The following is a 27900-nucleotide window of genomic DNA, read 5'->3' on the forward strand; positions in this document are numbered from 1 at the left end:
GCCCAAGGGACCGCGGGCCCCGGGCCCTGAAGCCTCCGGGGCCACGTCCCTGTGAGCGACGTGCGGGATCTTGGGCGGGGCGCCAAGCGCCGAAGGGTTTGCTGGGTCACGGCCGCCCTGGGCTGGGAGGTGGTCGCCAAACCCTCCGCCGCCGCCCGATACCCGAGACCTCCGTTGCCCCTGCCTGGGCGGGCGAGGGGGCCCTGCCGGGGCGGGCCGGCCGCCAGGCTGGCGTTAAGGCGCCAGCGCCAGCGAAACTGGGCCTCAAGAGGCCGCCCGCGGTCCCCCGCCCCCGTCTACGGCCATACCACCCTGAACGCGCCCGATCTCGTCTGATCTCGGAAGCTAAGCAGGGTCGGGCCTGGTTAGTACTTGGATGGGAGACCGCCTGGGAATACCGGGTGCTGTAGGCTTTTTGCCTCCCGCTCCGCCCGCCTTCTCCTTTACTCGCCCGCGGCGGGGGGGCCGCCGGCTCCGCCCCCGCCGAGCCCCGCTGCAGGCAGTAGTCAAGGTGGGTTTACCTGCCCGAGCAGGAAGCTTGGGCGATGGCAGAAGTGGGAAGAAACTCTTGAGCACAGGTTCTTGGGATCCACGGAGCAGCGCATGCACATGCGATGGGTGCCTACACAGCTGGCTTGCTTGTCTGTGGGGAAAGGCGAGATGGGTCAGGGCCTGGGTTCCTGAGGGGCTGAGAATCAAGGCAGGGATAGAAGAAAGGGGACAGGCCCACATCCCCTGAACCCACGCCGGCGCCCACTCACCTTTGTGGAAAATACGATTGAAAAGTGCCCGCAAGAATCTCTTCAGATGCCTCCAGAGTTGAGGGAAGAAGGGGAGGGGGGAGGCCGGGAGCAGGGTGAGCCCTGAAATCCAACCCTTGTCCCGGTCACACCCCAGCAGCCCTCCCACCTCAGCCCCTTCAAGACCCCAGGGCTCCCCCAACCGCGCTGCACAGATCCTGCCCTGACCATAGTCACCATGTTGATCCCCACGTTGAGCAAGATGAAGCTGACCGGGATCAGAAGAATTGAGTATCCTTGCTCCTGGCATTTCCTGGGGATGGGGCCAGTGAACGGCTCGGCTCGGTAGTAGTTTCGCTCACCCATGGCCGTTGGTCCCAGGACTGCCTGGGCCCTCTGCCCTCCAGTTTTAACTGGGAGCCAGACTGGGTCATAATGGGGCAGGTGGTGAGGTCACAGTGAGGGAGGGGGATGAAAAGGAGGGCCCAGAGTGGCATTCCCTGGTAACCAGGGTCAGGTAAGCTGAGCCTGGACAGTCAAACAGGGCCCGGTGGCCGGCATACATCCCCTCGAGCGGTCATTCATTCGCTCACCGCCCGCTGACTCACTTGTTCAAATGACACATTGCGTCTCTTGGCCCCTCTTGAGACTAGGAAGACCTTGGCCTCAGAGGCCTGCTGAAGGCCTGGCTGGAGTCCAGAGCCTCAGCCTTCTTCATGCCCTTCACTGGGCCTGGAGCTGGACCTGCCCAGATGTGGAACCTCCCAGTTTGGAAGCAACTTCTTGTATGAGGCTCTCTGTGGACAGGGACAGCTGAGACACAGAGGAGGTGCCCAGAGACCAGGGGTTTGGAGTCTGCAGCTGCAGATGTACTTAGTGCATGGTATAGGACCAGGAGGGGCCTGCTGGCAGAACTGTGGCCACTAAACCAAAGGGACCCTCAGGCCAAGAAGGGGACACTGGCTTCTTATTGCAGGAAGCCAAGCGCAGGGACCCAGGCTGGCAGAAGGAGTGGCGCTTCCAAGCCACAGACCACCAATGTTTCCTGGACTCTGGCGCTCTTTATTCCTCTCTCCATGCCCTGCCGCCCCCTGCCCCTGCCCCCACTTGCTGCTGGTAAGTTCACTTTCCCAGTCTGGCTCCCGTGCAGAGAGGGCCTGGAGGCCGAGGTGGAAGGTAGCAGCGAGTTGGCCCGCGCTTGGCCCTCCTGCGGTTGCCGCTTCAGCACCAGACTGTCATACACCTGGTAGTTGGCATTGCCTCCCGGGTTCCGGCTGAGTGGCATGAAGGTGGGCGGGGGTGGAGGGTGCTCGGTAGCCTGGACGTCGGGCAGGAGGTGAGAGGGGCGGAGGAGCAGCGCTGAGCTGGGAGCCGGGGCCCGCTGGTCCGAGGCCTCGGCCAGTACCGTGAGGGAGGCGGAGGTGGCCACAGGGCGCCGCAAGGGCAGGATCTCAGCCCATTCGGCCGCCGGGTGCCGCACCTCGTGGGGATCGCGGGAGTAATCCAAGTGTCCCGTGGAGGGATGCAGGCTGCGGTTGGACTCGCTGTGAGCACAGCTGGGGAGGCTACGTCTGTGGGCCGGTGGGGTGTCGCGCTACCAGGCGTCGGGCCGGTAGACCCGAGGCACCAGAGCGGATGGAGGCTCAGAGCCCTCCAGACCCAGACTCCGCCATGGGCCCAGTTGCCGTCCTTTCGGCCCGCGAGCCCCTCGACCTGCACCTGGCCGCCCCCACCGGCGCCCAGCCCCGGCGCCGCCACCTGTGTGCCGGTGTGTCCCTCCACAGCTCCCTCTGACAAAAGCCCCCCCCCACCCCGCCCCTCTGGCGTGTCACCGCGGCCGGGTGCGGGAGCGGGATCGAGGGCAGGGGCCGCTTCCCCGGGCCTGCCGGCCACCAGGGGCGGGGTCCTGAGCTCGGCGGGGGGTGTGGGGGCAAGGGTGGCCTTGCCGGGGCTGAGGGGCCGTGGCGACTCAATGGTGGCTCCCGGTGGCTTCGGGCCAGCTGCTGTCGGGCAGGAGGGCCGGCCCGGGCTGCGGCCGGGCTGCGCCTAGGGCCGCGTGGGCGGGCAGGGCCGATGCCCAAGGGACCGCGGGCCCCGGGCCCTGAAGCCTCCGGGGCCACGTCCCTGTGAGCGACGTGCGGGATCTTGGGCGGGGCGCCAAGCGCCGAAGGGTTTGCTGGGTCACGGCCGCCCTGGGCTGGGAGGTGGTCGCCAAACCCTCCGCCGCCGCCCGATACCCGAGACCTCCGTTGCCCCTGCCTGGGCGGGCGAGGGGGCCCTGCCGGGGCGGGCCGGCCGCCAGGCTGGCGTTAAGGCGCCAGCGCCAGCGAAACTGGGCCTCAAGAGGCCGCCCGCGGCCCCCCGCCCCCGTCTACGGCCATACCACCCTGAACGCGCCCGATCTCGTCTGATCTCGGAAGCTAAGCAGGGTCGGGCCTGGTTAGTACTTGGATGGGAGACCGCCTGGGAATACCGGGTGCTGTAGGCTTTTTGCCTCCCGCTCCGCCCGCCTTCTCCTTTACTCGCCCGCGGCGGGGGGGCCGCCGGCTCCGCCCCCGCCGAGCCCCGCTGCAGGCAGTAGTCAAGGTGGGTTTACCTGCCCGAGCAGGAAGCTTGGGCGATGGCAGAAGTGGGAAGAAACTCTTGAGCACAGGTTCTTGGGATCCACGGAGCAGCGCATGCACATGCGATGGGTGCCTACACAGCTGGCTTGCTTGTCTGTGGGGAAAGGCGAGATGGGTCAGGGCCTGGGTTCCTGAGGGGCTGAGAATCAAGGCAGGGATAGAAGAAAGGGGACAGGCCCACATCCCCTGAACCCACGCCGGCGCCCACTCACCTTTGTGGAAAATACGATTGAAAAGTGCCCGCAAGAATCTCTTCAGATGCCTCCAGAGTTGAGGGAAGAAGGGGAGGGGGGAGGCCGGGAGCAGGGTGAGCCCTGAAATCCAACCCTTGTCCCGGTCACACCCCAGCAGCCCTCCCACCTCAGCCCCTTCAAGACCCCAGGGCTCCCCCAACCGCGCTGCACAGATCCTGCCCTGACCATAGTCACCATGTTGATCCCCACGTTGAGCAAGATGAAGCTGACCGGGATCAGAAGAATTGAGTATCCTTGCTCCTGGCATTTCCTGGGGATGGGGCCAGTGAACGGCTCGGCTCGGTAGTAGTTTCGCTCACCCATGGCCGTTGGTCCCAGGACTGCCTGGGCCCTCTGCCCTCCAGTTTTAACTGGGAGCCAGACTGGGTCATAATGGGGCAGGTGGTGAGGTCACAGTGAGGGAGGGGGATGAAAAGGAGGGCCCAGAGTGGCATTCCCTGGTAACCAGGGTCAGGTAAGCTGAGCCTGGACAGTCAAACAGGGCCCGGTGGCCGGCATACATCCCCTCGAGCGGTCATTCATTCGCTCACCGCCCGCTGACTCACTTGTTCAAATGACACATTGCGTCTCTTGGCCCCTCTTGAGACTAGGAAGACCTTGGCCTCAGAGGCCTGCTGAAGGCCTGGCTGGAGTCCAGAGCCTCAGCCTTCTTCATGCCCTTCACTGGGCCTGGAGCTGGACCTGCCCAGATGTGGAACCTCCCAGTTTGGAAGCAACTTCTTGTATGAGGCTCTCTGTGGACAGGGACAGCTGAGACACAGAGGAGGTGCCCAGAGACCAGGGGTTTGGAGTCTGCAGCTGCAGATGTACTTAGTGCATGGTATAGGACCAGGAGGGGCCTGCTGGCAGAACTGTGGCCACTAAACCAAAGGGACCCTCAGGCCAAGAAGGGGACACTGGCTTCTTATTGCAGGAAGCCAAGCGCAGGGACCCAGGCTGGCAGAAGGAGTGGCGCTTCCAAGCCACAGACCACCAATGTTTCCTGGACTCTGGCGCTCTTTATTCCTCTCTCCATGCCCTGCCGCCCCCTGCCCCTGCCCCCACTTGCTGCTGGTAAGTTCACTTTCCCAGTCTGGCTCCCGTGCAGAGAGGGCCTGGAGGCCGAGGTGGAAGGTAGCAGCGAGTTGGCCCGCGCTTGGCCCTCCTGCGGTTGCCGCTTCAGCACCAGACTGTCATACACCTGGTAGTTGGCATTGCCTCCCGGGTTCCGGCTGAGTGGCATGAAGGTGGGCGGGGGTGGAGGGTGCTCGGTAGCCTGGACGTCGGGCAGGAGGTGAGAGGGGCGGAGGAGCAGCGCTGAGCTGGGAGCCGGGGCCCGCTGGTCCGAGGCCTCGGCCAGTACCGTGAGGGAGGCGGAGGTGGCCACAGGGCGCCGCAAGGGCAGGATCTCAGCCCATTCGGCCGCCGGGTGCCGCACCTCGTGGGGATCGCGGGAGTAATCCAAGTGTCCCGTGGAGGGATGCAGGCTGCGGTTGGACTCGCTGTGAGCACAGCTGGGGAGGCTACGTCTGTGGGCCGGTGGGGTGTCGCGCTACCAGGCGTCGGGCCGGTAGACCCGAGGCACCAGAGCGGATGGAGGCTCAGAGCCCTCCAGACCCAGACTCCGCCATGGGCCCAGTTGCCGTCCTTTCGGCCCGCGAGCCCCTCGACCTGCACCTGGCCGCCCCCACCGGCGCCCAGCCCCGGCGCCGCCACCTGTGTGCCGGTGTGTCCCTCCACAGCTCCCTCCGACAAAAGCCCCACCCCCACCCCGCCCCTCTGGCGTGTCACCGCGGCCGGGTGCGGGAGCGGGATCGAGGGCAGGGGCCGCTTCCCCGGGCCTGCCGGCCACCAGGGGCGGGGTCCTGAGCTCGGCGGGGGGTGTGGGGGCAAGGGTGGCCTTGCCGGGGCTGAGGGGCCGTGGCGACTCAATGGTGGCTCCCGGTGGCTTCGGGCCAGCTGCTGTCGGGCAGGAGGGCCGGCCCGGGCTGCGGCCGGGCTGCGCCTAGGGCCGCGTGGGCGGGCAGGGCCGATGCCCAAGGGACCGCGGGCCCCGGGCCCTGAAGCCTCCGGGGCCACGTCCCTGTGAGCGACGTGCGGGATCTTGGGCGGGGCGCCAAGCGCCGAAGGGTTTGCTGGGTCACGGCCGCCCTGGGCTGGGAGGTGGTCGCCAAACCCTCCGCCGCCGCCCGATACCCGAGACCTCCGTTGCCCCTGCCTGGGCGGGCGAGGGGGCCCTGCCGGGGCGGGCCGGCCGCCAGGCTGGCGTTAAGGCGCCAGCGCCAGCGAAACTGGGCCTCAAGAGGCCGCCCGCGGCCCCCCGCCCCCGTCTACGGCCATACCACCCTGAACGCGCCCGATCTCGTCTGATCTCGGAAGCTAAGCAGGGTCGGGCCTGGTTAGTACTTGGATGGGAGACCGCCTGGGAATACCGGGTGCTGTAGGCTTTTTGCCTCCCGCTCCGCCCGCCTTCTCCTTTACTCGCCCGCGGCGGGGGCCGCCGGCTCCGCCCCCGCCGGGCCCCGCTGCAGGCCCCACCTCCTCAGGCCCCTCCCACCACGGCGCGCGCCGGCGGGGTCGCTCCCCGCCGGCCCGGCCGGCCAGGCGGCCAGAAGGCGGCCCTGGAAGGCAGGCGCACCCCAGACGCTCCCGGGGTGGCTGGCCCGGACCCAGACTCCGCCGCGGGCCCAGTTGCCGTCCTTTCGGCCCGCGAGCCCCTCGACCTGCACCTGGCCGCCCCCACCGGCGCCCAGCCCCGGCGCCGCCACCTGTGTGCCGGTGTGTCCCTCCACAGCTCCCTCCGACAAAAGCCCCCCCCCACCCCGCCCCTCTGGCGTGTCACCGCGGCCGGGTGCGGGAGCGGGATCGAGGGCAGGGGCCGCTTCCCCGGGCCTGCCGGCCACCAGGGGCGGGGTCCTGAGCTCGGCGGGGTGTGTGGGGGCAAGGGTGGCCTTGCCGGGGCTGAGGGGCCGTGGCGACTCAATGGTGGCTCCCGGTGGCTTCGGGCCAGCTGCTGTCGGGCAGGAGGGCCGGCCCGGGCTGCGGCCGGGCTGCGCCTAGGGCCGCGTGGGCGGGCAGGGCCGATGCCCAAGGGACCGCGGGCCCCGGGCCCTGAAGCCTCCGGGGCCACGTCCCTGTGAGCGACGTGCGGGATCTTGGGCGGGGCGCCAAGCGCCGAAGGGTTTGCTGGGTCACGGCCGCCCTGGGCTGGGAGGTGGTCGCCAAACCCTCCGCCGCCGCCCGATACCCGAGACCTCCGTTGCCCCTGCCTGGGCGGGCGAGGGGGCCCTGCCGGGGCGGGCCGGCCGCCAGGCTGGCGTTAAGGCGCCAGCGCCAGCGAAACTGGGCCTCAAGAGGCCGCCCGCGGCCCCCCGCCCCCGTCTACGGCCATACCACCCTGAACGCGCCCGATCTCGTCTGATCTCGGAAGCTAAGCAGGGTCGGGCCTGGTTAGTACTTGGATGGGAGACCGCCTGGGAATACCGGGTGCTGTAGGCTTTTTGCCTCCCGCTCCGCCCGCCTTCTCCTTTACTCGCCCGCGGCGGGGGGGCCGCCGGCTCCGCCCCCGCCGAGCCCCGCTGCAGGCAGTAGTCAAGGTGGGTTTACCTGCCCGAGCAGGAAGCTTGGGCGATGGCAGAAGTGGGAAGAAACTCTTGAGCACAGGTTCTTGGGATCCACGGAGCAGCGCATGCACATGCGATGGGTGCCTACACAGCTGGCTTGCTTGTCTGTGGGGAAAGGCGAGATGGGTCAGGGCCTGGGTTCCTGAGGGGCTGAGAATCAAGGCAGGGATAGAAGAAAGGGGACAGGCCCACATCCCCTGAACCCACGCCGGCGCCCACTCACCTTTGTGGAAAATACGATTGAAAAGTGCCCGCAAGAATCTCTTCAGATGCCTCCAGAGTTGAGGGAAGAAGGGGAGGGGGGAGGCCGGGAGCAGGGTGAGCCCTGAAATCCAACCCTTGTCCCGGTCACACCCCAGCAGCCCTCCCACCTCAGCCCCTTCAAGACCCCAGGGCTCCCCCAACCGCGCTGCACAGATCCTGCCCTGACCATAGTCACCATGTTGATCCCCACGTTGAGCAAGATGAAGCTGACCGGGATCAGAAGAATTGAGTATCCTTGCTCCTGGCATTTCCTGGGGATGGGGCCAGTGAACGGCTCGGCTCGGTAGTAGTTTCGCTCACCCATGGCCGTTGGTCCCAGGACTGCCTGGGCCCTCTGCCCTCCAGTTTTAACTGGGAGCCAGACTGGGTCATAATGGGGCAGGTGGTGAGGTCACAGTGAGGGAGGGGGATGAAAAGGAGGGCCCAGAGTGGCATTCCCTGGTAACCAGGGTCAGGTAAGCTGAGCCTGGACAGTCAAACAGGGCCCGGTGGCCGGCATACATCCCCTCGAGCGGTCATTCATTCGCTCACCGCCCGCTGACTCACTTGTTCAAATGACACATTGCGTCTCTTGGCCCCTCTTGAGACTAGGAAGACCTTGGCCTCAGAGGCCTGCTGAAGGCCTGGCTGGAGTCCAGAGCCTCAGCCTTCTTCATGCCCTTCACTGGGCCTGGAGCTGGACCTGCCCAGATGTGGAACCTCCCAGTTTGGAAGCAACTTCTTGTATGAGGCTCTCTGTGGACAGGGACAGCTGAGACACAGAGGAGGTGCCCAGAGACCAGGGGTTTGGAGTCTGCAGCTGCAGATGTACTTAGTGCATGGTATAGGACCAGGAGGGGCCTGCTGGCAGAACTGTGGCCACTAAACCAAAGGGACCCTCAGGCCAAGAAGGGGACACTGGCTTCTTATTGCAGGAAGCCAAGCGCAGGGACCCAGGCTGGCAGAAGGAGTGGCGCTTCCAAGCCACAGACCACCAATGTTTCCTGGACTCTGGCGCTCTTTATTCCTCTCTCCATGCCCTGCCGCCCCCTGCCCCTGCCCCCACTTGCTGCTGGTAAGTTCACTTTCCCAGTCTGGCTCCCGTGCAGAGAGGGCCTGGAGGCCGAGGTGGAAGGTAGCAGCGAGTTGGCCCGCGCTTGGCCCTCCTGCGGTTGCCGCTTCAGCACCAGACTGTCATACACCTGGTAGTTGGCATTGCCTCCCGGGTTCCGGCTGAGTGGCATGAAGGTGGGCGGGGGTGGAGGGTGCTCGGTAGCCTGGACGTCGGGCAGGAGGTGAGAGGGGCGGAGGAGCAGCGCTGAGCTGGGAGCCGGGGCCCGCTGGTCCGAGGCCTCGGCCAGTACCGTGAGGGAGGCGGAGGTGGCCACAGGGCGCCGCAAGGGCAGGATCTCAGCCCATTCGGCCGCCGGGTGCCACACCTCGTGGGGATCGCGGGAGTAATCCAAGTGTCCCGTGGAGGGATGCAGGCTGCGGTTGGACTCGCTGTGAGCACAGCTGGGGAGGCTACGTCTGTGGGCCGGTGGGGTGTCGCGCTACCAGGCGTCGGGCCGGTAGACCCGAGGCACCAGAGCGGATGGAGGCTCAGAGCCCTCCAGACCCAGACTCCGCCATGGGCCCAGTTGCCGTCCTTTCGGCCCGCGAGCCCCTCGACCTGCACCTGGCCGCCCCCACCGGCGCCCAGCCCCGGCGCCGCCACCTGTGTGCCGGTGTGTCCCTCCACAGCTCCCTCCGACAAAAGCCCCACACCCACCCCGCCCCTCTGGCGTGTCAGCGCGGCCGGGTGCGGGAGCGGGATCGAGGGCAGGGGCCGCTTCCCCGGGCCTGCCGGCCACCAGGGGCGGGGTCCTGAGCTCGGCGGGGGGTGTGGGGGCAAGGGTGGCCTTGCCGGGGCTGAGGGGCCGTGGCGACTCAATGGTGGCTCCCGGTGGCTTCGGGCCAGCTGCTGTCGGGCAGGAGGGCCGGCCCGGGCTGCGGCCGGGCTGCGCCTAGGGCCGCGTGGGCGGGCAGGGCCGATGCCCAAGGGACCGCGGGCCCCGGGCCCTGAAGCCTCCGGGGCCACGTCCCTGTGAGCGACGTGCGGGATCTTGGGCGGGGCGCCAAGCGCCGAAGGGTTTGCTGGGTCACGGCCGCCCTGGGCTGGGAGGTGGTCGCCAAACCCTCCGCCGCCGCCCGATACCCGAGACCTCCGTTGCCCCTGCCTGGGCGGGCGAGGGGGCCCTGCCGGGGCGGGCCGGCCGCCAGGCTGGCGTTAAGGCGCCAGCGCCAGCGAAACTGGGCCTCAAGAGGCCGCCCGCGGCCCCCCGCCCCCGTCTACGGCCATACCACCCTGAACGCGCCCGATCTCGTCTGATCTCGGAAGCTAAGCAGGGTCGGGCCTGGTTAGTACTTGGATGGGAGACCGCCTGGGAATACCGGGTGCTGTAGGCTTTTTGCCTCCCGCTCCGCCCGCCTTCTCCTTTACTCGCCCGCGGCGGGGGCCGCCGGCTCCGCCCCCGCCGGGCCCCGCTGCAGGCCCCACCTCCTCAGGCCCCTCCCACCACGGCGCGCGCCGGCGGGGTCGCTCCCCGCCGGCCCGGCCGGCCAGGCGGCCAGAAGGCGGCCCTGGAAGGCAGGCGCACCCCAGACGCTCCCGGGGTGGCTGGCCCGGACCCAGACTCCGCCGCGGGCCCAGTTGCCGTCCTTTCGGCCCGCGAGCCCCTCGACCTGCACCTGGCCGCCCCCACCGGCGCCCAGCCCCGGCGCCGCCACCTGTGTGCCGGTGTGTCCCTCCACAGCTCCCTCCGACAAAAGCCCCCCCCCACCCCGCCCCTCTGGCGTGTCACCGCGGCCGGGTGCGGGAGCGGGATCGAGGGCAGGGGCCGCTTCCCCGGGCCTGCCGGCCACCAGGGGCGGGGTCCTGAGCTCGGCGGGGGGTGTGGGGGCAAGGGTGGCCTTGCCGGGGCTGAGGGGCCGTGGCGACTCAATGGTGGCTCCCAGTGGCTTCGGGCCAGCTGCTGTCGGGCAGGAGGGCCGGCCCGGGCTGCGGCCGGGCTGCGCCTAGGGCCGCGTGGGCGGGCAGGGCCGATGCCCAAGGGACCGCGGGCCCCGGGCCCTGAAGCCTCCGGGGCCACGTCCCTGTGAGCGACGTGCGGGATCTTGGGCGGGGCGCCAAGCGCCGAAGGGTTTGCTGGGTCACGGCCGCCCTGGGCTGGGAGGTGGTCGCCAAACCCTCCGCCGCCGCCCGATACCCGAGACCTCCGTTGCCCCTGCCTGGGCGGGCGAGGGGGCCCTGCCGGGGCGGGCCGGCCGCCAGGCTGGCGTTAAGGCGCCAGCGCCAGCGAAACTGGGCCTCAAGAGGCCGCCCGCGGTCCCCCGCCCCCGTCTACGGCCATACCACCCTGAACGCGCCCGATCTCGTCTGATCTCGGAAGCTAAGCAGGGTCGGGCCTGGTTAGTACTTGGATGGGAGACCGCCTGGGAATACCGGGTGCTGTAGGCTTTTTGCCTCCCGCTCCGCCCGCCTTCTCCTTTACTCGCCCGCGGCGGGGGGGCCGCCGGCTCCGCCCCCGCCGAGCCCCGCTGCAGGCAGTAGTCAAGGTGGGTTTACCTGCCCGAGCAGGAAGCTTGGGCGATGGCAGAAGTGGGAAGAAACTCTTGAGCACAGGTTCTTGGGATCCACGGAGCAGCGCATGCACATGCGATGGGTGCCTACACAGCTGGCTTGCTTGTCTGTGGGGAAAGGCGAGATGGGTCAGGGCCTGGGTTCCTGAGGGGCTGAGAATCAAGGCAGGGATAGAAGAAAGGGGACAGGCCCACATCCCCTGAACCCACGCCGGCGCCCACTCACCTTTGTGGAAAATACGATTGAAAAGTGCCCGCAAGAATCTCTTCAGATGCCTCCAGAGTTGAGGGAAGAAGGGGAGGGGGGAGGCCGGGAGCAGGGTGAGCCCTGAAATCCAACCCTTGTCCCGGTCACACCCCAGCAGCCCTCCCACCTCAGCCCCTTCAAGACCCCAGGGCTCCCCCAACCGCGCTGCACAGATCCTGCCCTGACCATAGTCACCATGTTGATCCCCACGTTGAGCAAGATGAAGCTGACCGGGATCAGAAGAATTGAGTATCCTTGCTCCTGGCATTTCCTGGGGATGGGGCCAGTGAACGGCTCGGCTCGGTAGTAGTTTCGCTCACCCATGGCCGTTGGTCCCAGGACTGCCTGGGCCCTCTGCCCTCCAGTTTTAACTGGGAGCCAGACTGGGTCATAATGGGGCAGGTGGTGAGGTCACAGTGAGGGAGGGGGATGAAAAGGAGGGCCCAGAGTGGCATTCCCTGGTAACCAGGGTCAGGTAAGCTGAGCCTGGACAGTCAAACAGGGCCCGGTGGCCGGCATACATCCCCTCGAGCGGTCATTCATTCGCTCACCGCCCGCTGACTCACTTGTTCAAATGACACATTGCGTCTCTTGGCCCCTCTTGAGACTAGGAAGACCTTGGCCTCAGAGGCCTGCTGAAGGCCTGGCTGGAGTCCAGAGCCTCAGCCTTCTTCATGCCCTTCACTGGGCCTGGAGCTGGACCTGCCCAGATGTGGAACCTCCCAGTTTGGAAGCAACTTCTTGTATGAGGCTCTCTGTGGACAGGGACAGCTGAGACACAGAGGAGGTGCCCAGAGACCAGGGGTTTGGAGTCTGCAGCTGCAGATGTACTTAGTGCATGGTATAGGACCAGGAGGGGCCTGCTGGCAGAACTGTGGCCACTAAACCAAAGGGACCCTCAGGCCAAGAAGGGGACACTGGCTTCTTATTGCAGGAAGCCAAGCGCAGGGACCCAGGCTGGCAGAAGGAGTGGCGCTTCCAAGCCACAGACCACCAATGTTTCCTGGACTCTGGCGCTCTTTATTCCTCTCTCCATGCCCTGCCGCCCCCTGCCCCTGCCCCCACTTGCTGCTGGTAAGTTCACTTTCCCAGTCTGGCTCCCGTGCAGAGAGGGCCTGGAGGCCGAGGTGGAAGGTAGCAGCGAGTTGGCCCGCGCTTGGCCCTCCTGCGGTTGCCGCTTCAGCACCAGACTGTCATACACCTGGTAGTTGGCATTGCCTCCCGGGTTCCGGCTGAGTGGCATGAAGGTGGGCGGGGGTGGAGGGTGCTCGGTAGCCTGGACGTCGGGCAGGAGGTGAGAGGGGCGGAGGAGCAGCGCTGAGCTGGGAGCCGGGGCCCGCTGGTCCGAGGCCTCGGCCAGTACCGTGAGGGAGGCGGAGGTGGCCACAGGGCGCCGCAAGGGCAGGATCTCAGCCCATTCGGCCGCCGGGTGCCGCACCTCGTGGGGATCGCGGGAGTAATCCAAGTGTCCCGTGGAGGGATGCAGGCTGCGGTTGGACTCGCTGTGAGCACAGCTGGGGAGGCTACGTCTGTGGGCCGGTGGGGTGTCGCGCTACCAGGCGTCGGGCCGGTAGACCCGAGGCACCAGAGCGGATGGAGGCTCAGAGCCCTCCAGACCCAGACTCCGCCATGGGCCCAGTTGCCGTCCTTTCGGCCCGCGAGCCCCTCGACCTGCACCTGGCCGCCCCCACCGGCGCCCAGCCCCGGCGCCGCCACCTGTGTGCCGGTGTGTCCCTCCACAGCTCCCTCCGACAAAAGCCCCACCCCCACCCCGCCCCTCTGGCGTGTCACCGCGGCCGGGTGCGGGAGCGGGATCGAGGGCAGGGGCCGCTTCCCCGGGCCTGCCGGCCACCAGGGGCGGGGTCCTGAGCTCGGCGAGGGGTGTGGGGGCAAGGGTGGCCTTGCCGGGGCTGAGGGGCCGTGGCGACTCAATGGTGGCTCCCGGTGGCTTCGGGCCAGCTGCTGTCGGGCAGGAGGGCCGGCCCGGGCTGCGGCCGGGCTGCGCCTAGGGCCGCGTGGGCGGGCAGGGCCGATGCCCAAGGGACCGCGGGCCCCGGGCCCTGAAGCCTCCGGGGCCACGTCCCTGTGAGCGACGTGCGGGATCTTGGGCGGGGCGCCAAGCGCCGAAGGGTTTGCTGGGTCACGGCCGCCCTGGGCTGGGAGGTGGTCGCCAAACCCTCCGCCGCCGCCCGATACCCGAGACCTCCGTTGCCCCTGCCTGGGCGGGCGAGGGGGCCCTGCCGGGGCGGGCCGGCCGCCAGGCTGGCGTTAAGGCGCCAGCGCCAGCGAAACTGGGCCTCAAGAGGCCGCCCGCGGCCCCCCGCCCCCGTCTACGGCCATACCACCCTGAACGCGCCCGATCTCGTCTGATCTCGGAAGCTAAGCAGGGTCGGGCCTGGTTAGTACTTGGATGGGAGACCGCCTGGGAATACCGGGTGCTGTAGGCTTTTTGCCTCCCGCTCCGCCCGCCTTCTCCTTTACTCGCCCGCGGCGGGGGGGCCGCCGGCTCCGCCCCCGCCGAGCCCCGCTGCAGGCAGTAGTCAAGGTGGGTTTACCTGCCCGAGCAGGAAGCTTGGGCGATGGCAGAAGTGGGAAGAAACTCTTGAGCACAGGTTCTTGGGATCCACGGAGCAGCGCATGCACATGCGATGGGTGCCTACACAGCTGGCTTGCTTGTCTGTGGGGAAAGGCGAGATGGGTCAGGGCCTGGGTTCCTGAGGGGCTGAGAATCAAGGCAGGGATAGAAGAAAGGGGACAGGCCCACATCCCCTGAACCCACGCCGGCGCCCACTCACCTTTGTGGAAAATACGATTGAAAAGTGCCCGCAAGAATCTCTTCAGATGCCTCCAGAGTTGAGGGAAGAAGGGGAGGGGGGAGGCCGGGAGCAGGGTGAGCCCTGAAATCCAACCCTTGTCCCGGTCACACCCCAGCAGCCCTCCCACCTCAGCCCCTTCAAGACCCCAGGGCTCCCCCAACCGCGCTGCACAGATCCTGCCCTGACCATAGTCACCATGTTGATCCCCACGTTGAGCAAGATGAAGCTGACCGGGATCAGAAGAATTGAGTATCCTTGCTCCTGGCATTTCCTGGGGATGGGGCCAGTGAACGGCTCGGCTCGGTAGTAGTTTCGCTCACCCATGGCCGTTGGTCCCAGGACTGCCTGGGCCCTCTGCCCTCCAGTTTTAACTGGGAGCCAGACTGGGTCATAATGGGGCAGGTGGTGAGGTCACAGTGAGGGAGGGGGATGAAAAGGAGGGCCCAGAGTGGCATTCCCTGGTAACCAGGGTCAGGTAAGCTGAGCCTGGACAGTCAAACAGGGCCCGGTGGCCGGCATACATCCCCTCGAGCGGTCATTCATTCGCTCACCGCCCGCTGACTCACTTGTTCAAATGACACATTGCGTCTCTTGGCCCCTCTTGAGACTAGGAAGACCTTGGCCTCAGAGGCCTGCTGAAGGCCTGGCTGGAGTCCAGAGCCTCAGCCTTCTTCATGCCCTTCACTGGGCCTGGAGCTGGACCTGCCCAGATGTGGAACCTCCCAGTTTGGAAGCAACTTCTTGTATGAGGCTCTCTGTGGACAGGGACAGCTGAGACACAGAGGAGGTGCCCAGAGACCAGGGGTTTGGAGTCTGCAGCTGCAGATGTACTTAGTGCATGGTATAGGACCAGGAGGGGCCTGCTGGCAGAACTGTGGCCACTAAACCAAAGGGACCCTCAGGCCAAGAAGGGGACACTGGCTTCTTATTGCAGGAAGCCAAGCGCAGGGACCCAGGCTGGCAGAAGGAGTGGCGCTTCCAAGCCACAGACCACCAATGTTTCCTGGACTCTGGCGCTCTTTATTCCTCTCTCCATGCCCTGCCGCCCCCTGCCCCTGCCCCCACTTGCTGCTGGTAAGTTCACTTTCCCAGTCTGGCTCCCGTGCAGAGAGGGCCTGGAGGCCGAGGTGGAAGGTAGCAGCGAGTTGGCCCGCGCTTGGCCCTCCTGCGGTTGCCGCTTCAGCACCAGACTGTCATACACCTGGTAGTTGGCATTGCCTCCCGGGTTCCGGCTGAGTGGCATGAAGGTGGGCGGGGGTGGAGGGTGCTCGGTAGCCTGGACGTCGGGCAGGAGGTGAGAGGGGCGGAGGAGCAGCGCTGAGCTGGGAGCCGGGGCCCGCTGGTCCGAGGCCTCGGCCAGTACCGTGAGGGAGGCGGAGGTGGCCACAGGGCGCCGCAAGGGCAGGATCTCAGCCCATTCGGCCGCCGGGTGCCGCACCTCGTGGGGATCGCGGGAGTAATCCAAGTGTCCCGTGGAGGGATGCAGGCTGCGGTTGGACTCGCTGTGAGCACAGCTGGGGAGGCTACGTCTGTGGGCCGGTGGGGTGTCGCGCTACCAGGCGTCGGGCCGGTAGACCCGAGGCACCAGAGCGGATGGAGGCTCAGAGCCCTCCAGACCCAGACTCCGCCATGGGCCCAGTTGCCGTCCTTTCGGCCCGCGAGCCCCTCGACCTGCACCTGGCCGCCCCCACCGGCGCCCAGCCCCGGCGCCGCCACCTGTGTGCCGGTGTGTCCCTCCACAGCTCCCTCCGACAAAAGCCCCACCCCCACCCCGCCCCTCTGGCGTGTCACCGCGGCCGGGTGCGGGAGCGGGATCGAGGGCAGGGGCCGCTTCCCCGGGCCTGCCGGCCACCAGGGGCGGGGTCCTGAGCTCGGCGGGGGGTGTGGGGGCAAGGGTGGCCTTGCCGGGGCTGAGGGGCCGTGGCGACTCAATGGTGGCTCCCGGTGGCTTCGGGCCAGCTGCTGTCGGGCAGGAGGGCCGGCCCGGGCTGCGGCCGGGCTGCGCCTAGGGCCGCGTGGGCGGGCAGGGCCGATGCCCAAGGGACCGCGGGCCCCGGGCCCTGAAGCCTCCGGGGCCACGTCCCTGTGAGCGACGTGCGGGATCTTGGGCGGGGCGCCAAGCGCCGAAGGGTTTGCTGGGTCACGGCCGCCCTGGGCTGGGAGGTGGTCGCCAAACCCTCCGCCGCCGCCCGATACCCGAGACCTCCGTTGCCCCTGCCTGGGCGGGCGAGGGGGCCCTGCCGGGGCGGGCCGGCCGCCAGGCTGGCGTTAAGGCGCCAGCGCCAGCGAAACTGGGCCTCAAGAGGCCGCCCGCGGCCCCCCGCCCCCGTCTACGGCCATACCACCCTGAACGCGCCCGATCTCGTCTGATCTCGGAAGCTAAGCAGGGTCGGGCCTGGTTAGTACTTGGATGGGAGACCGCCTGGGAATACCGGGTGCTGTAGGCTTTTTGCCTCCCGCTCCGCCCGCCTTCTCCTTTACTCGCCCGCGGCGGGGGGGCCGCCGGCTCCGCCCCCGCCGAGCCCCGCTGCAGGCAGTAGTCAAGGTGGGTTTACCTGCCCGAGCAGGAAGCTTGGGCGATGGCAGAAGTGGGAAGAAACTCTTGAGCACAGGTTCTTGGGATCCACGGAGCAGCGCATGCACATGCGATGGGTGCCTACACAGCTGGCTTGCTTGTCTGTGGGGAAAGGCGAGATGGGTCAGGGCCTGGGTTCCTGAGGGGCTGAGAATCAAGGCAGGGATAGAAGAAAGGGGACAGGCCCACATCCCCTGAACCCACGCCGGCGCCCACTCACCTTTGTGGAAAATACGATTGAAAAGTGCCCGCAAGAATCTCTTCAGATGCCTCCAGAGTTGAGGGAAGAAGGGGAGGGGGGAGGCCGGGAGCAGGGTGAGCCCTGAAATCCAACCCTTGTCCCGGTCACACCCCAGCAGCCCTCCCACCTCAGCCCCTTCAAGACCCCAGGGCTCCCCCAACCGCGCTGCACAGATCCTGCCCTGACCATAGTCACCATGTTGATCCCCACGTTGAGCAAGATGAAGCTGACCGGGATCAGAAGAATTGAGTATCCTTGCTCCTGGCATTTCCTGGGGATGGGGCCAGTGAACGGCTCGGCTCGGTAGTAGTTTCGCTCACCCATGGCCGTTGGTCCCAGGACTGCCTGGGCCCTCTGCCCTCCAGTTTTAACTGGGAGCCAGACTGGGTCATAATGGGGCAGGTGGTGAGGTCACAGTGAGGGAGGGGGATGAAAAGGAGGGCCCAGAGTGGCATTCCCTGGTAACCAGGGTCAGGTAAGCTGAGCCTGGACAGTCAAACAGGGCCCGGTGGCCGGCATACATCCCCTCGAGCGGTCATTCATTCGCTCACCGCCCGCTGACTCACTTGTTCAAATGACACATTGCGTCTCTTGGCCCCTCTTGAGACTAGGAAGACCTTGGCCTCAGAGGCCTGCTGAAGGCCTGGCTGGAGTCCAGAGCCTCAGCCTTCTTCATGCCCTTCACTGGGCCTGGAGCTGGACCTGCCCAGATGTGGAACCTCCCAGTTTGGAAGCAACTTCTTGTATGAGGCTCTCTGTGGACAGGGACAGCTGAGACACAGAGGAGGTGCCCAGAGACCAGGGGTTTGGAGTCTGCAGCTGCAGATGTACTTAGTGCATGGTATAGGACCAGGAGGGGCCTGCTGGCAGAACTGTGGCCACTAAACCAAAGGGACCCTCAGGCCAAGAAGGGGACACTGGCTTCTTATTGCAGGAAGCCAAGCGCAGGGACCCAGGCTGGCAGAAGGAGTGGCGCTTCCAAGCCACAGACCACCAATGTTTCCTGGACTCTGGCGCTCTTTATTCCTCTCTCCATGCCCTGCCGCCCCCTGCCCCTGCCCCCACTTGCTGCTGGTAAGTTCATTTTCCCAGTCTGGCTCCCGTGCAGAGAGGGCCTGGAGGCCGAGGTGGAAGGTAGCAGCGAGTTGGCCCGCGCTTGGCCCTCCTGCGGTTGCCGCTTCAGCACCAGCCTGTCATACACCTGGTAGTTGGCATTGCCTCCCGGGTTCCGGCTGAGTGGCATGAAGGTGGGCGGGGGTGGAGGGTGCTCGGTAGCCTGGACGTCGGGCAGGAGGTGAGAGGGGCGGAGGAGCAGCGCTGAGCTGGGAGCCGGGGCCCGCTGGTCCGAGGCCTCGGCCAGTACCGTGAGGGAGGCGGAGGTGGCCACAGGGCGCCGCAAGGGCAGGATCTCAGCCCATTCGGCCGCCGGGTGCCGCACCTCGTGGGGATCGCGGGAGTAATCCAAGTGTCCCGTGGAGGGATGCAGGCTGCGGTTGGACTCGCTGTGAGCACAGCTGGGGAGGCTACGTCTGTGGGCCGGTGGGGTGTCGCGCTACCAGGCGTCGGGCCGGTAGACCCGAGGCACCAGAGCGGATGGAGGCTCAGAGCCCTCCAGACCCAGACTCCGCCATGGGCCCAGTTGCCGTCCTTTCGGCCCGCGAGCCCCTCGACCTGCACCTGGCCGCCCCCACCGGCGCCCAGCCCCGGCGCCGCCACCTGTGTGCCGGTGTGTCCCTCCACAGCTCCCTCCGACAAAAGCCCCACACCCACCCCGCCCCTCTGGCGTGTCAGCGCGGCCGGGTGCGGGAGCGGGATCGAGGGCAGGGGCCGCTTCCCCGGGCCTGCCGGCCACCAGGGGCGGGGTCCTGAGCTCGGCGGGGGGTGTGGGGGCAAGGGTGGCCTTGCCGGGGCTGAGGGGCCGTGGCGACTCAATGGTGGCTCCCGGTGGCTTCGGGCCAGCTGCTGTCGGGCAGGAGGGCCGGCCCGGGCTGCGGCCGGGCTGCGCCTAGGGCCGCGTGGGCGGGCAGGGCCGATGCCCAAGGGACCGCGGGCCCCGGGCCCTGAAGCCTCCGGGGCCACGTCCCTGTGAGCGACGTGCGGGATCTTGGGCGGGGCGCCAAGCGCCGAAGGGTTTGCTGGGTCACGGCCGCCCTGGGCTGGGAGGTGGTCGCCAAACCCTCCGCCGCCGCCCGATACCCGAGACCTCCGTTGCCCCTGCCTGGGCGGGCGAGGGGGCCCTGCCGGGGCGGGCCGGCCGCCAGGCTGGCGTTAAGGCGCCAGCGCCAGCGAAACTGGGCCTCAAGAGGCCGCCCGCGGCCCCCCGCCCCCGTCTACGGCCATACCACCCTGAACGCGCCCGATCTCGTCTGATCTCGGAAGCTAAGCAGGGTCGGGCCTGGTTAGTACTTGGATGGGAGACCGCCTGGGAATACCGGGTGCTGTAGGCTTTTTGCCTCCCGCTCCGCCCGCCTTCTCCTTTACTCGCCCGCGGCGGGGGCCGCCGGCTCCGCCCCCGCCGGGCCCCGCTGCAGGCCCCACCTCCTCAGGCCCCTCCCACCACGGCGCGCGCCGGCGGGGTCGCTCCCCGCCGGCCCGGCCGGCCAGGCGGCCAGAAGGCGGCCCTGGAAGGCAGGCGCACCCCAGACGCTCCCGGGGTGGCTGGCCCGGACCCAGACTCCGCCGCGGGCCCAGTTGCCGTCCTTTCGGCCCGCGAGCCCCTCGACCTGCACCTGGCCGCCCCCACCGGCGCCCAGCCCCGGCGCCGCCACCTGTGTGCCGGTGTGTCCCTCCACAGCTCCCTCCGACAAAAGCCCCCCCCCACCCCGCCCCTCTGGCGTGTCACCGCGGCCGGGTGCGGGAGCGGGATCGAGGGCAGGGGCCGCTTCCCCGGGCCTGCCGGCCACCAGGGGCGGGGTCCTGAGCTCGGCGGGGGGTGTGGGGGCAAGGGTGGCCTTGCCGGGGCTGAGGGGCCGTGGCGACTCAATGGTGGCTCCCGGTGGCTTCGGGCCAGCTGCTGTCGGGCAGGAGGGCCGGCCCGGGCTGCGGCCGGGCTGCGCCTAGGGCCGCGTGGGCGGGCAGGGCCGATGCCCAAGGGACCGCGGGCCCCGGGCCCTGAAGCCTCCGGGGCCACGTCCCTGTGAGCGACGTGCGGGATCTTGGGCGGGGCGCCAAGCGCCGAAGGGTTTGCTGGGTCACGGCCGCCCTGGGCTGGGAGGTGGTCGCCAAACCCTCCGCCGCCGCCCGATACCCGAGACCTCCGTTGCCCCTGCCTGGGCGGGCGAGGGGGCCCTGCCGGGGCGGGCCGGCCGCCAGGCTGGCGTTAAGGCGCCAGCGCCAGCGAAACTGGGCCTCAAGAGGCCGCCCGCGGTCCCCCGCCCCCGTCTACGGCCATACCACCCTGAACGCGCCCGATCTCGTCTGATCTCGGAAGCTAAGCAGGGTCGGGCCTGGTTAGTACTTGGATGGGAGACCGCCTGGGAATACCGGGTGCTGTAGGCTTTTTGCCTCCCGCTCCGCCCGCCTTCTCCTTTACTCGCCCGCGGCGGGGGGGCCGCCGGCTCCGCCCCCGCCGAGCCCCGCTGCAGGCAGTAGTCAAGGTGGGTTTACCTGCCCGAGCAGGAAGCTTGGGCGATGGCAGAAGTGGGAAGAAACTCTTGAGCACAGGTTCTTGGGATCCACGGAGCAGCGCATGCACATGCGATGGGTGCCTACACAGCTGGCTTGCTTGTCTGTGGGGAAAGGCGAGATGGGTCAGGGCCTGGGTTCCTGAGGGGCTGAGAATCAAGGCAGGGATAGAAGAAAGGGGACAGGCCCACATCCCCTGAACCCACGCCGGCGCCCACTCACCTTTGTGGAAAATACGATTGAAAAGTGCCCGCAAGAATCTCTTCAGATGCCTCCAGAGTTGAGGGAAGAAGGGGAGGGGGGAGGCCGGGAGCAGGGTGAGCCCTGAAATCCAACCCTTGTCCCGGTCACACCCCAGCAGCCCTCCCACCTCAGCCCCTTCAAGACCCCAGGGCTCCCCCAACCGCGCTGCACAGATCCTGCCCTGACCATAGTCACCATGTTGATCCCCACGTTGAGCAAGATGAAGCTGACCGGGATCAGAAGAATTGAGTATCCTTGCTCCTGGCATTTCCTGGGGATGGGGCCAGTGAACGGCTCGGCTCGGTAGTAGTTTCGCTCACCCATGGCCGTTGGTCCCAGGACTGCCTGGGCCCTCTGCCCTCCAGTTTTAACTGGGAGCCAGACTGGGTCATAATGGGGCAGGTGGTGAGGTCACAGTGAGGGAGGGGGATGAAAAGGAGGGCCCAGAGTGGCATTCCCTGGTAACCAGGGTCAGGTAAGCTGAGCCTGGACAGTCAAACAGGGCCCGGTGGCCGGCATACATCCCCTCGAGCGGTCATTCATTCGCTCACCGCCCGCTGACTCACTTGTTCAAATGACACATTGCGTCTCTTGGCCCCTCTTGAGACTAGGAAGACCTTGGCCTCAGAGGCCTGCTGAAGGCCTGGCTGGAGTCCAGAGCCTCAGCCTTCTTCATGCCCTTCACTGGGCCTGGAGCTGGACCTGCCCAGATGTGGAACCTCCCAGTTTGGAAGCAACTTCTTGTATGAGGCTCTCTGTGGACAGGGACAGCTGAGACACAGAGGAGGTGCCCAGAGACCAGGGGTTTGGAGTCTGCAGCTGCAGATGTACTTAGTGCATGGTATAGGACCAGGAGGGGCCTGCTGGCAGAACTGTGGCCACTAAACCAAAGGGACCCTCAGGCCAAGAAGGGGACACTGGCTTCTTATTGCAGGAAGCCAAGCGCAGGGACCCAGGCTGGCAGAAGGAGTGGCGCTTCCAAGCCACAGACCACCAATGTTTCCTGGACTCTGGCGCTCTTTATTCCTCTCTCCATGCCCTGCCGCCCCCTGCCCCTGCCCCCACTTGCTGCTGGTAAGTTCACTTTCCCAGTCTGGCTCCCGTGCAGAGAGGGCCTGGAGGCCGAGGTGGAAGGTAGCAGCGAGTTGGCCCGCGCTTGGCCCTCCTGCGGTTGCCGCTTCAGCACCAGACTGTCATACACCTGGTAGTTGGCATTGCCTCCCGGGTTCCGGCTGAGTGGCATGAAGGTGGGCGGGGGTGGAGGGTGCTCGGTAGCCTGGACGTCGGGCAGGAGGTGAGAGGGGCGGAGGAGCAGCGCTGAGCTGGGAGCCGGGGCCCGCTGGTCCGAGGCCTCGGCCAGTACCGTGAGGGAGGCGGAGGTGGCCACAGGGCGCCGCAAGGGCAGGATCTCAGCCCATTCGGCCGCCGGGTGCCGCACCTCGTGGGGATCGCGGGAGTAATCCAAGTGTCCCGTGGAGGGATGCAGGCTGCGGTTGGACTCGCTGTGAGCACAGCTGGGGAGGCTACGTCTGTGGGCCGGTGGGGTGTCGCGCTACCAGGCGTCGGGCCGGTAGACCCGAGGCACCAGAGCGGATGGAGGCTCAGAGCCCTCCAGACCCAGACTCCGCCATGGGCCCAGTTGCCGTCCTTTCGGCCCGCGAGCCCCTCGACCTGCACCTGGCCGCCCCCACCGGCGCCCAGCCCCGGCGCCGCCACCTGTGTGCCGGTGTGTCCCTCCACAGCTCCCTCTGACAAAAGCCCCCCCCCCACCCCGCCCCTCTGGCGTGTCACCGCGGCCGGGTGCGGGAGCGGGATCGAGGGCAGGGGCCGCTTCCCCGGGCCTGCCGGCCACCAGGGGCGGGGTCCTGAGCTCGGCGGGGGGTGTGGGGGCAAGGGTGGCCTTGCCGGGGCTGAGGGGCCGTGGCGACTCAATGGTGGCTCCCGGTGGCTTCGGGCCAGCTGCTGTCGGGCAGGAGGGCCGGCCCGGGCTGCGGCCGGGCTGCGCCTAGGGCCGCGTGGGCGGGCAGGGCCGATGCCCAAGGGACCGCGGGCCCCGGGCCCTGAAGCCTCCGGGGCCACGTCCCTGTGAGCGACGTGCGGGATCTTGGGCGGGGCGCCAAGCGCCGAAGGGTTTGCTGGGTCACGGCCGCCCTGGGCTGGGAGGTGGTCGCCAAACCCTCCGCCGCCGCCCGATACCCGAGACCTCCGTTGCCCCTGCCTGGGCGGGCGAGGGGGCCCTGCCGGGGCGGGCCGGCCGCCAGGCTGGCGTTAAGGCGCCAGCGCCAGCGAAACTGGGCCTCAAGAGGCCGCCCGCGGCCCCCCGCCCCCGTCTACGGCCATACCACCCTGAACGCGCCCGATCTCGTCTGATCTCGGAAGCTAAGCAGGGTCGGGCCTGGTTAGTACTTGGATGGGAGACCGCCTGGGAATACCGGGTGCTGTAGGCTTTTTGCCTCCCGCTCCGCCCGCCTTCTCCTTTACTCGCCCGCGGCGGGGGCCGCCGGCTCCGCCCCCGCCGGGCCCCGCTGCAGGCCCCACCTCCTCAGGCCCCTCCCACCACGGCGCGCGCCGGCGGGGTCGCTCCCCGCCGGCCCGGCCGGCCAGGCGGCCAGAAGGCGGCCCTGGAAGGCAGGCGCACCCCAGACGCTCCCGGGGTGGCTGGCCCGGACCCAGACTCCGCCGCGGGCCCAGTTGCCGTCCTTTCGGCCCGCGAGCCCCTCGACCTGCACCTGGCCGCCCCCACCGGCGCCCAGCCCCGGCGCCGCCACCTGTGTGCCGGTGTGTCCCTCCACAGCTCCCTCCGACAAAAGCCCCCCCCCACCCCGCCCCTCTGGCGTGTCACCGCGGCCGGGTGCGGGAGCGGGATCGAGGGCAGGGGCCGCTTCCCCGGGCCTGCCGGCCACCAGGGGCGGGGTCCTGAGCTCGGCGGGGGGTGTGGGGGCAAGGGTGGCCTTGCCGGGGCTGAGGGGCCGTGGCGACTCAATGGTGGCTCCCGGTGGCTTCGGGCCAGCTGCTGTCGGGCAGGAGGGCCGGCCCGGGCTGCGGCCGGGCTGCGCCTAGGGCCGCGTGGGCGGGCAGGGCCGATGCCCAAGGGACCGCGGGCCCCGGGCCCTGAAGCCTCCGGGGCCACGTCCCTGTGAGCGACGTGCGGGATCTTGGGCGGGGCGCCAAGCGCCGAAGGGTTTGCTGGGTCACGGCCGCCCTGGGCTGGGAGGTGGTCGCCAAACCCTCCGCCGCCGCCCGATACCCGAGACCTCCGTTGCCCCTGCCTGGGCGGGCGAGGGGGCCCTGCCGGGGCGGGCCGGCCGCCAGGCTGGCGTTAAGGCGCCAGCGCCAGCGAAACTGGGCCTCAAGAGGCCGCCCGCGGTCCCCCGCCCCCGTCTACGGCCATACCACCCTGAACGCGCCCGATCTCGTCTGATCTCGGAAGCTAAGCAGGGTCGGGCCTGGTTAGTACTTGGATGGGAGACCGCCTGGGAATACCGGGTGCTGTAGGCTTTTTGCCTCCCGCTCCGCCCGCCTTCTCCTTTACTCGCCCGCGGCGGGGGGGCCGCCGGCTCCGCCCCCGCCGAGCCCCGCTGCAGGCAGTAGTCAAGGTGGGTTTACCTGCCCGAGCAGGAAGCTTGGGCGATGGCAGAAGTGGGAAGAAACTCTTGAGCACAGGTTCTTGGGATCCACGGAGCAGCGCATGCACATGCGATGGGTGCCTACACAGCTGGCTTGCTTGTCTGTGGGGAAAGGCGAGATGGGTCAGGGCCTGGGTTCCTGAGGGGCTGAGAATCAAGGCAGGGATAGAAGAAAGGGGACAGGCCCACATCCCCTGAACCCACGCCGGCGCCCACTCACCTTTGTGGAAAATACGATTGAAAAGTGCCCGCAAGAATCTCTTCAGATGCCTCCAGAGTTGAGGGAAGAAGGGGAGGGGGGAGGCCGGGAGCAGGGTGAGCCCTGAAATCCAACCCTTGTCCCGGTCACACCCCAGCAGCCCTCCCACCTCAGCCCCTTCAAGACCCCAGGGCTCCCCCAACCGCGCTGCACAGATCCTGCCCTGACCATAGTCACCATGTTGATCCCCACGTTGAGCAAGATGAAGCTGACCGGGATCAGAAGAATTGAGTATCCTTGCTCCTGGCATTTCCTGGGGATGGGGCCAGTGAACGGCTCGGCTCGGTAGTAGTTTCGCTCACCCATGGCCGTTGGTCCCAGGACTGCCTGGGCCCTCTGCCCTCCAGTTTTAACTGGGAGCCAGACTGGGTCATAATGGGGCAGGTGGTGAGGTCACAGTGAGGGAGGGGGATGAAAAGGAGGGCCCAGAGTGGCATTCCCTGGTAACCAGGGTCAGGTAAGCTGAGCCTGGACAGTCAAACAGGGCCCGGTGGCCGGCATACATCCCCTCGAGCGGTCATTCATTCGCTCACCGCCCGCTGACTCACTTGTTCAAATGACACATTGCGTCTCTTGGCCCCTCTTGAGACTAGGAAGACCTTGGCCTCAGAGGCCTGCTGAAGGCCTGGCTGGAGTCCAGAGCCTCAGCCTTCTTCATGCCCTTCACTGGGCCTGGAGCTGGACCTGCCCAGATGTGGAACCTCCCAGTTTGGAAGCAACTTCTTGTATGAGGCTCTCTGTGGACAGGGACAGCTGAGACACAGAGGAGGTGCCCAGAGACCAGGGGTTTGGAGTCTGCAGCTGCAGATGTACTTAGTGCATGGTATAGGACCAGGAGGGGCCTGCTGGCAGAACTGTGGCCACTAAACCAAAGGGACCCTCAGGCCAAGAAGGGGACACTGGCTTCTTATTGCAGGAAGCCAAGCGCAGGGACCCAGGCTGGCAGAAGGAGTGGCGCTTCCAAGCCACAGACCACCAATGTTTCCTGGACTCTGGCGCTCTTTATTCCTCTCTCCATGCCCTGCCGCCCCCTGCCCCTGCCCCCACTTGCTGCTGGTAAGTTCACTTTCCCAGTCTGGCTCCCGTGCAGAGAGGGCCTGGAGGCCGAGGTGGAAGGTAGCAGCGAGTTGGCCCGCGCTTGGCCCTCCTGCGGTTGCCGCTTCAGCACCAGACTGTCATACACCTGGTAGTTGGCATTGCCTCCCGGGTTCCGGCTGAGTGGCATGAAGGTGGGCGGGGGTGGAGGGTGCTCGGTAGCCTGGACGTCGGGCAGGAGGTGAGAGGGGCGGAGGAGCAGCGCTGAGCTGGGAGCCGGGGCCCGCTGGTCCGAGGCCTCGGCCAGTACCGTGAGGGAGGCGGAGGTGGCCACAGGGCGCCGCAAGGGCAGGATCTCAGCCCATTCGGCCGCCGGGTGCCGCACCTCGTGGGGATCGCGGGAGTAATCCAAGTGTCCCGTGGAGGGATGCAGGCTGCGGTTGGACTCGCTGTGAGCACAGCTGGGGAGGCTACGTCTGTGGGCCGGTGGGGTGTCGCGCTACCAGGCGTCGGGCCGGTAGACCCGAGGCACCAGAGCGGATGGAGGCTCAGAGCCCTCCAGACCCAGACTCCGCCATGGGCCCAGTTGCCGTCCTTTCGGCCCGCGAGCCCCTCGACCTGCACCTGGCCGCCCCCACCGGCGCCCAGCCCCGGCGCCGCCACCTGTGTGCCGGTGTGTCCCTCCACAGCTCCCTCTGACAAAAGCCCCCCCCCACCCCGCCCCTCTGGCGTGTCACCGCGGCCGGGTGCGGGAGCGGGATCGAGGGCAGGGGCCGCTTCCCCGGGCCTGCCGGCCACCAGGGGCGGGGTCCTGAGCTCGGCGGGGGGTGTGGGGGCAAGGGTGGCCTTGCCGGGGCTGAGGGGCCGTGGCGACTCAATGGTGGCTCCCAGTGGCTTCGGGCCAGCTGCTGTCGGGCAGGAGGGCCGGCCCGGGCTGCGGCCGGGCTGCGCCTAGGGCCGCGTGGGCGGGCAGGGCCGATGCCCAAGGGACCGCGGGCCCCGGGCCCTGAAGCCTCCGGGGCCACGTCCCTGTGAGCGACGTGCGGGATCTTGGGCGGGGCGCCAAGCGCCGAAGGGTTTGCTGGGTCACGGCCGCCCTGGGCTGGGAGGTGGTCGCCAAACCCTCCGCCGCCGCCCGATACCCGAGACCTCCGTTGCCCCTGCCTGGGCGGGCGAGGGGGCCCTGCCGGGGCGGGCCGGCCGCCAGGCTGGCGTTAAGGCGCCAGCGCCAGCGAAACTGGGCCTCAAGAGGCCGCCCGCGGCCCCCCGCCCCCGTCTACGGCCATACCACCCTGAACGCGCCCGATCTCGTCTGATCTCGGAAGCTAAGCAGGGTCGGGCCTGGTTAGTACTTGGATGGGAGACCGCCTGGGAATACCGGGTGCTGTAGGCTTTTTGCCTCCCGCTCCGCCCGCCTTCTCCTTTACTCGCCCGCGGCGGGGGGGCCGCCGGCTCCGCCCCCGCCGAGCCCCGCTGCAGGCAGTAGTCAAGGTGGGTTTACCTGCCCGAGCAGGAAGCTTGGGCGATGGCAGAAGTGGGAAGAAACTCTTGAGCACAGGTTCTTGGGATCCACGGAGCAGCGCATGCACATGCGATGGGTGCCTACACAGCTGGCTTGCTTGTCTGTGGGGAAAGGCGAGATGGGTCAGGGCCTGGGTTCCTGAGGGGCTGAGAATCAAGGCAGGGATAGAAGAAAGGGGACAGGCCCACATCCCCTGAACCCACGCCGGCGCCCACTCACCTTTGTGGAAAATACGATTGAAAAGTGCCCGCAAGAATCTCTTCAGATGCCTCCAGAGTTGAGGGAAGAAGGGGAGGGGGGAGGCCGGGAGCAGGGTGAGCCCTGAAATCCAACCCTTGTCCCGGTCACACCCCAGCAGCCCTCCCACCTCAGCCCCTTCAAGACCCCAGGGCTCCCCCAACCGCGCTGCACAGATCCTGCCCTGACCATAGTCACCATGTTGATCCCCACGTTGAGCAAGATGAAGCTGACCGGGATCAGAAGAATTGAGTATCCTTGCTCCTGGCATTTCCTGGGGATGGGGCCAGTGAACGGCTCGGCTCGGTAGTAGTTTCGCTCACCCATGGCCGTTGGTCCCAGGACTGCCTGGGCCCTCTGCCCTCCAGTTTTAACTGGGAGCCAGACTGGG

The 27900-nt window shown here is 67.9% G+C and overlaps 13 non-coding genes across 13 annotated transcripts; all 13 read left to right on the forward strand.

Moving 5' to 3' along the window:
* The first annotated feature begins 294 nt into the window (after positions 1–294).
* On the forward strand, positions 295–413 carry LOC132595406 (5S ribosomal RNA). The gene has a single exon (XR_009561544.1). It is a non-coding gene; the product is annotated as a 5S ribosomal RNA (ribosomal RNA).
* A 2696-nt stretch (positions 414–3109) lies between these two features.
* Positions 3110–3228, forward strand: LOC132595407 (5S ribosomal RNA). The gene has a single exon (XR_009561545.1). It is a non-coding gene; the product is annotated as a 5S ribosomal RNA (ribosomal RNA).
* Positions 3229–5925: 2697 nt separating this feature from the next.
* Positions 5926–6044, forward strand: LOC132595408 (5S ribosomal RNA). Its single transcript, XR_009561547.1, has one exon. It is a non-coding gene; the product is annotated as a 5S ribosomal RNA (ribosomal RNA).
* A 932-nt stretch (positions 6045–6976) lies between these two features.
* On the forward strand, positions 6977–7095 carry LOC132595409 (5S ribosomal RNA). The gene has a single exon (XR_009561548.1). It is a non-coding gene; the product is annotated as a 5S ribosomal RNA (ribosomal RNA).
* A 2697-nt stretch (positions 7096–9792) lies between these two features.
* On the forward strand, positions 9793–9911 carry LOC132595410 (5S ribosomal RNA). The gene has a single exon (XR_009561549.1). It is a non-coding gene; the product is annotated as a 5S ribosomal RNA (ribosomal RNA).
* Positions 9912–10843: 932 nt separating this feature from the next.
* LOC132595411 (5S ribosomal RNA) lies at positions 10844–10962 on the forward strand. Its single transcript, XR_009561550.1, has one exon. It is a non-coding gene; the product is annotated as a 5S ribosomal RNA (ribosomal RNA).
* Positions 10963–13659: 2697 nt separating this feature from the next.
* On the forward strand, positions 13660–13778 carry LOC132595412 (5S ribosomal RNA). Its single transcript, XR_009561551.1, has one exon. It is a non-coding gene; the product is annotated as a 5S ribosomal RNA (ribosomal RNA).
* Positions 13779–16475: 2697 nt separating this feature from the next.
* LOC132595413 (5S ribosomal RNA) lies at positions 16476–16594 on the forward strand. Its single transcript, XR_009561553.1, has one exon. It is a non-coding gene; the product is annotated as a 5S ribosomal RNA (ribosomal RNA).
* A 2697-nt stretch (positions 16595–19291) lies between these two features.
* On the forward strand, positions 19292–19410 carry LOC132595414 (5S ribosomal RNA). The gene has a single exon (XR_009561554.1). It is a non-coding gene; the product is annotated as a 5S ribosomal RNA (ribosomal RNA).
* A 932-nt stretch (positions 19411–20342) lies between these two features.
* Positions 20343–20461, forward strand: LOC132595415 (5S ribosomal RNA). Its single transcript, XR_009561555.1, has one exon. It is a non-coding gene; the product is annotated as a 5S ribosomal RNA (ribosomal RNA).
* Positions 20462–23158: 2697 nt separating this feature from the next.
* Positions 23159–23277, forward strand: LOC132595417 (5S ribosomal RNA). The gene has a single exon (XR_009561557.1). It is a non-coding gene; the product is annotated as a 5S ribosomal RNA (ribosomal RNA).
* A 932-nt stretch (positions 23278–24209) lies between these two features.
* On the forward strand, positions 24210–24328 carry LOC132595418 (5S ribosomal RNA). Its single transcript, XR_009561558.1, has one exon. It is a non-coding gene; the product is annotated as a 5S ribosomal RNA (ribosomal RNA).
* Positions 24329–27024: 2696 nt separating this feature from the next.
* On the forward strand, positions 27025–27143 carry LOC132595419 (5S ribosomal RNA). The gene has a single exon (XR_009561559.1). It is a non-coding gene; the product is annotated as a 5S ribosomal RNA (ribosomal RNA).
* Positions 27144–27900: the final 757 nt, after the last annotated feature.

Source organism: Globicephala melas, unplaced genomic scaffold (assembly GCF_963455315.2).
Source record: "Globicephala melas unplaced genomic scaffold, mGloMel1.2 SCAFFOLD_182, whole genome shotgun sequence".
Classification (NCBI taxonomy): domain Eukaryota; kingdom Metazoa; phylum Chordata; class Mammalia; order Artiodactyla; family Delphinidae; genus Globicephala; species Globicephala melas.